Here is a 6516-nt window from a genome sequence, read left to right as displayed (position 1 = left end):
GCTATTTGTAAGGCCTCCCCAGACAGCCATTTTGCTTTTTTGTATTTCTTTTCCATGGGGATGGTCTTGATCCCTGTCTCCTGTACAATGTCATGAACCTCATTCCATAGTTCATCAGGCACTCTATCTATCAGGTCTAGGCCCTTAAATCTATTTCTCACTTCCACTGTATAATCATAAGGGATTTGATTTAGGTCATACCTGAATGGTCTAGTGGTTTTCCCTACTTTCTTCAATTTCAGTCTGATTTTGGCAATAAGGAGTTCATGGTCTGAGCCACAGTCAGCTCCTGGTCTTGTTTTTGCTGACTGTATAGAGCTTCTCCATCTTTGGCTGCAAAGAATATAATCAATCTGATTTTGGTGTTGACCATCTGGTGATGTCCATGTATAGAGTCTTCTCTTGTGTTGTTGGAAGAGGGTGTTTGTTATGACCAGTGCATTTTCTTGGCAAAACTCTATTAGCCTTTGCCCTGCTTCATTCCATATTCCAAGGCCAAATTTGCCTGTTACTCTAGGTGTTTCTTGACTTCCTACTTTTGCATTCCAGTCCCCTATAATGAAAAGGACATCTTTTTTGGGTGTTAGTTCTAAAAGATCATGTAGGTCTTCATATAAAATACTAATATAATATATAATTATATTAATATTAAGGCTTCCCTGGTGGCTCAGATGGTAAAGCGTCTGTCTGCAATGCAGGAGACCCAGGTTCGATCCCTGGGTTGGGAAGTTCCCCTAGAGAAGGAAATGGCAGCCCACTCCAGTATTCTTGCCTGGAAAATCCCATGGATGGCGGAGCCTGGTAGGCTACTGTCCATGGGGTCACAAAGAGTTGAACACGACTGAACGAATATTAATATAATGTATATAATAATATAATACAAATGTTACCTCCACTACTTTAAGACCTTGAGGTGTCTCCTGTGAAGAACAATACTGATTATACATTCTGGCCTGTTTTCCAAGTGTTTGGTCTCATTTTGTCTTCTTCCTTTGTCCTGTAAGGAAACTTCTCTCCTCTGGTTTCTAGGGTCTTACTCTCCCTCTTCCACTTGCCTGAAGCACAGGACCATATCCTCGCCTCTGCTCATCTGAGCTTGAAGTGCTTCTTTTGCCTCCTAGTTAAATTGAAAACTGCCTCATGAGCATTCTGTTCTGAGCTGAGAACTCCTTGTGCCACCAATCCTGGTTGGTTCTCAAGTGACTTCTCAGTCTTTCATCCGGGAGCTGCCCAATCAACAAAGGATCCCCATGTCTTTATGAATTAAAACATTGTTTTTTGATGTTTTCTCATCTGAACTCCTGCTTTTGTGCTGTCAGAGAGACTGGGCCCTGCCCACAGCCCTCTGTGTGACCAGGTTGTCTGCCTACTCTGCCAGGCCAGGGAACCTTTTAACGAATGTCAGTGAAACTGTTGAAAGCAAAGGCAGAGAGAGAAACAGTATCAATAATAATAAATGGACTCCTTTCAGTCCAGAGAAACCTGAGGGAAGGGCATGTCAACAACTTGCCATGTGATGTATTATGGCATCATAATACGTCATATACCACATTGAATAGCAGCACATTCCAATTATTAATATAAAACAGGGTTCACTCCCTGCAGCAAGTATGGCCTGCAAAACAGAATGGCAAATAGCAGTCTACCCCATGTTCTATTTCTTATTATCACATTACAAATTAAAGTTGTTACAGTGTTGACCTTCTAATTCTTTCTTTTTCTTCTCAAAGTATTCTTGTGGTTTAGGATTTGAATTGTTGAGACTGGATTACTGTGATGAATTATTGAATTAATGGTGACGTTAGTCTAAGTTTAGTTCTGTTCAGTCACTCAGTCATGTCCAACTCTTTGCCACTCCATGGACTGTAGCACACCAGGCTTCCCTGTCCATCACCAACTCCTGGAGCCTCTCAAACTAATGTCTACTGAGTCGGTGATGCCATCCAGTCATCTCATCCTCTGTCATCTCCTTCTTCTCCCACCTTCAATCTTTCCCAGCATCTCGGTCTTTTCAAATAAGTCAGTTCTTTGTATCAGATGGCCAAAGGATTGGAGTTTCAGCTTCAATATCAGTCCTTCCAATGAACACCCAGGACTGATCTCCTTTAGGATGGACTGGTTGGATCTCCTTGCTGTCCAAGGGACTCTCAAGAGTCTTCTCCAACACCACAGTTCAAAAGCATGAGTACTTGAGGGCTCAGCTTTCTTTATAGTCCAACTCTCACATCCATATATGACTACTGGAAAAACCATAGCTTTGACTAGATGGATCTTTGTTGGCAAAGTAATGTCTCTGCTTTTTAATATGCTATCTAGGTTAGTCATAACTTTTCTTCCAAGAAGCAAGCATCTTTAAATTTCATGGCTGCAATCACCATCTGCAGTGATTTTGGAGCCCAAAAAATAAAGTCTCTCACTGTTTCCATTGTTTTCCCATCTATTTGCCATGAAATGATGGGACCAGATGCCATGATCTTAGATTTCTGAATGTTGAGTTTTAAGCCAACTTTTTCACTCTCCTCTTTCACTTTCATCAAGAGGCTCTTTAGTTCTTCTTTGCTTTCTGCCATAAGGGTGGTGTCATCTGCACATCTGAGGTTATGGATATTTATCCTGGCAATCTTGATTCCAGCTTGTGCTTCATCCAGCCTGGCATTTCACATGATGTACTCTGCATATAAGTTAAATAAGCAGGGTGACAATATACAGCCTTGATGTACTCCTTTCCCGATTTGGAATTAATCTGTTGTTCCATGTCCAGTTCTAACTGTTGCTCCTTGACCTGCCTACAGATTTCTCAGGAGGCAGGTCAGGTGGTCTGATAGTCCCATCTCTTTAAAAATTTTCCAGTTTTTTGAAGGCTTTGGCATAGTCAATAAAGCAAAAGTAGTTGCTTTTTCTTGAACTCTCTCTTTTTTAATGATCCAACGGATGTTGGTAATTTGATCTCTGGTTCCTCTGCCTTTTGTAACTCCAGCTTGAACATCAGAAAGTTCACAGTTCACGTACTCTTAAAGCCTGGCTTAGAGAATTTTGAGCATTACTTTGCTAGCCTGTGAGATGAATGCAATTATGCAGTAGTTTGAGCTTTCTTTGGCATTGCCTTTCTTTGGGATTGGAATGAAAACTGACCTTTCCCAGACCTGTGGCCACTGCTGAGTTTTCCAAATTTGCTGGCATACTGAGTGCAGCACTTTCTCAGCATCACCTTTTAGGATTTGAAATAGCTCAATGGGAATTCTATCACCTCCACTAGCTTTGTTTGTAGTGATGCTTCCTAAGGCCTACTTGACTTGGCATTCCAGGATGTCTGACTCTAGGTGAGTGATCACACCATTGTGATTATCTGGGTCATGAGAATCTTTTTTGTATAGTTCTTCTGTGTATTCTTGCCACCTCTTCTTAATATCTTCTGCTTCTTTAGGTCCACACCATTTTTGTCCTTTATTGTGCCCATCTTTGTATGAAATGTTCCCTTGGTATCTCTAATGTTCTTGAACAGATCTCTAGTCTTTCCCATTCTATTGTTTTCCTATGTTTCTTTGCAACAAAATCAAGTTCAAAAATGCTGGTGAGATATAGAGAAAAGTGCTCAGGCAGGACATCATAGTTGAGTATGTGTAGGAAAAGGCTTGGCTCCTGGGGAGAAATGTCAGGTAATGTAGAAGTAGCAGGAAAATAGATATTGTGTCCCTAAGAGTGACAGGAAAGAACAGGGAGCAGAATATCCACGCCTTTCCTATCAGGAGTAATACTTCAGTAAACATGAGAATGCAGATACCTCTTCAAGGTGTGATTTCATTGTTAGATTTTTAAAAATAAGGTGTTAGATGGGTAGATGACAGCTTACTTTAGTGCCTGAGTATTGGCACTTTTAACCTGTCATACTTGAGCATGGTTTCTGTACTTGCTGGAGCTTTATGGTTTCAGGGCTTGCATTTGAGTTTTTAATCCATTTTGAGTTTTAGTATATAGTTTGAGAAACTAGTCCACTTTGATTCTTTTGCAAGTATAGCTCTTTTTGCAAGTGTAGCTGTTCAATTTTCTCAACACTGTTTATTGAAGAGATTGTCTTTTTCCCATTCTCTATTCTTACCTCTTTTGTTGTAGGTTAATTGCCTGTATAAGTGTGGGTTCATTTCTGGGCTGATTCTTGAGTTCCTTTGATCTGTGTGCCTTTTTTTTTTTTTTTTTTTTTGGTGGGGGGCAGTACCATATTGTTTCAATTACTGTAGCTTTTAGTATAGCTTTAAATTAGGGAGTGTCCTATTCCAACTTTATTCTTATTTCTCAAGATGGTTTTGGCGATATGGTGTCTTTGAGTTTTCATAAAATTTTAGAATTATTTTTCTAGTTCTGTGGAAAATGTCATTGCTATTTGGAAGGGGAATTGCACTGAATTTGCAGATGGTCTTTAGTAGTATGTTAATTTTAACAATTTCAGTTATTTCAGGCCAGGAGCATAGTATATCTTTCTATTTGTTCTTGTCATCTTCAATTTCTTTCTTTCATCAGTGGTTATAGTTTTATTAATACAGGTCTTTTGCTTCCTTAAATTTATTTTTAAGTATTTTATTCTTAATGATGCAATTGTAAATAGGATTGTTTTCTTAATTTCTTTTTATAGTTTGCTGTTAGCATATAGAAATGTAACAGATTTCTATATATTTGTTGTGTACTTGTAAATTCATTGATGAATTCTAATAGTTTTTTGGTGGCATTTTTAGAATTTTGTATATGAAGTATGTCATCTGAAAACAGTCATAGTTTTACTACTTAGATTTTTATTTCTTTCTCTTATGTAACTGCTGTGACTAGGACTTCCAGTAGTATATTAAATAAAAATGGTGAGAATGGGCATCTGGTCTTACTTCTGATCTTAGAGGAAATGCTGTCAGCCATTGATGTTAACTGTGGGCTTGTCCTATATGGCTTTCATTATGTTTAGTTATGTTCCCTCTATGCCCAAAATTTCTTGAGAAATTTTGGATGTTGAATTTCATCAAAACATTTTCTACATCTATTGAGATGATTATATGATTTTTATTTCTCAATTTGTTAATGTGGTATATCATATTGATTTATAAATATTAAATCATCTATGCACTCCTAGGGTAAATTTCACTTGATCATGGTGTATAAAACTTTTAATGTATTATCCTTCAATGGCTAATTCTTTGTTGAGGATTTTTGCATCTATGTTCACTAGTGATATTATAGAGCAATTTTTTTGTAGTGTGTTTCTCTAGTTTGGTCTGGTAGAATAAGTTTGGAAGGGCTCCTTCTTTTGCAATTTGTTGGAATAGTTTAAAAAGGATAGGTGTTAACTCTTCTCTAAATGTTTGATACAATTCACCTGTAAAGCCATCCGGTCCTGGATTTGACGAAATTTTTTTTTATTACTAATTCAATTTCATGACTACTAATTGGTCTGTTTAGATTTTCTATTTCATCCTGACTCAATCTTGAGAGATGGTATATTTCTAGGAATTTACCCATTTCTTCTAGGTTGCCCATTTTTTTGACTATAGCTGTTTCTAGTAATCTCTTATGATTTTACCTTATTCTGTGATATTCATTTCTTTTCCATCTCTGGTTTTATTGATTAGATCAAATCAGATCAGTCGCTCAGTCGTGTCCGACTCTTTGTGACCCCATGAATCGCAGCACGCCAGGCCTCCCTGTCCATTACCAACTCCCAGAGATCACTGAGACTCACGTCCATCGAGTCAATGATGCCATCCAGCCATCTCATCCTCTGTCGTCCCCTTCTCCTCTTGCCCTCAATCCCTCCCAGCATCAGAGTCTTTCCCAATGAGTCAACTCTTCGCATGAGGTGGCCAAAGTACTGGAGTTTCAGCTTTAGCATCATTCCTTCCAAAGAAATCCCAGGGCTGATCTCCTTCAGAATGGACTAGTTGGATCTCCTTGCAGTCCAAGGGACTCTCAAGAGTCTTCTCCAACACCACAGTTCAAAAGCATCAATTCTTCGGCGCTCAGCTTTCTTCACAGTCCAACTCTCACATCCATACATGACCACAGGAAAAACCATAGCCTTGACTAGACGAACCTTTGCTGGCAAAGTAATGTCTCTGCTTTTGAATATGCTATCTAGGTTGGTCATAACTTTCCTTCCAAGGAGTAGCATCTTTTAATTTCATGGCTGCAGTCACCATCTGCAGTGATTTTGGAGCCCAGAAAAATAAAGTCTGCCACTGTTTCCACTGTTTCCCCATCTATTTCCCATGAAGTGATGGGACCAGATGCCATGATCTTCGTTTTCTGAATGTTGAGCTTTAAGCCAACTTTTTCACTCTCCACTTCCATTTTCATCAAGAGGCTTTTGAGTTCCTCTTCACTTTCTGCCATAAGGGTGGTGTCATCTGCATATCTGAGGTTTTATTGATAGCCTTCTCTTTTTTCTTGATGTGTCTGACTAGACATTTATCAATTTTATTTATCTTTTCAAAAACCCAGCTCTTAGTGTAACTCATTCTTTCTATTTTTTTAGTCTCT

General features: G+C 38.7%; 1 non-coding gene across 1 annotated transcript; it reads left to right on the top strand.

Moving 5' to 3' along the window:
* Positions 1-656: 656 nt before the first annotated feature.
* On the top strand, positions 657-728 carry TRNAC-GCA. Its single transcript has one exon. It is a non-coding gene; the product is annotated as a tRNA-Cys (tRNA).
* The last annotated feature ends 5788 nt before the right edge of the window (positions 729-6516 follow it).

The sequence above is a fragment of the Bubalus bubalis genome, chromosome 22 (genome assembly GCF_019923935.1).
Source record: "Bubalus bubalis isolate 160015118507 breed Murrah chromosome 22, NDDB_SH_1, whole genome shotgun sequence".
Classification (NCBI taxonomy): domain Eukaryota; kingdom Metazoa; phylum Chordata; class Mammalia; order Artiodactyla; family Bovidae; genus Bubalus; species Bubalus bubalis.
Note: the sequence above shows the minus strand (reverse complement) of the source record. Positions and strands in the feature narration are given on the sequence as shown.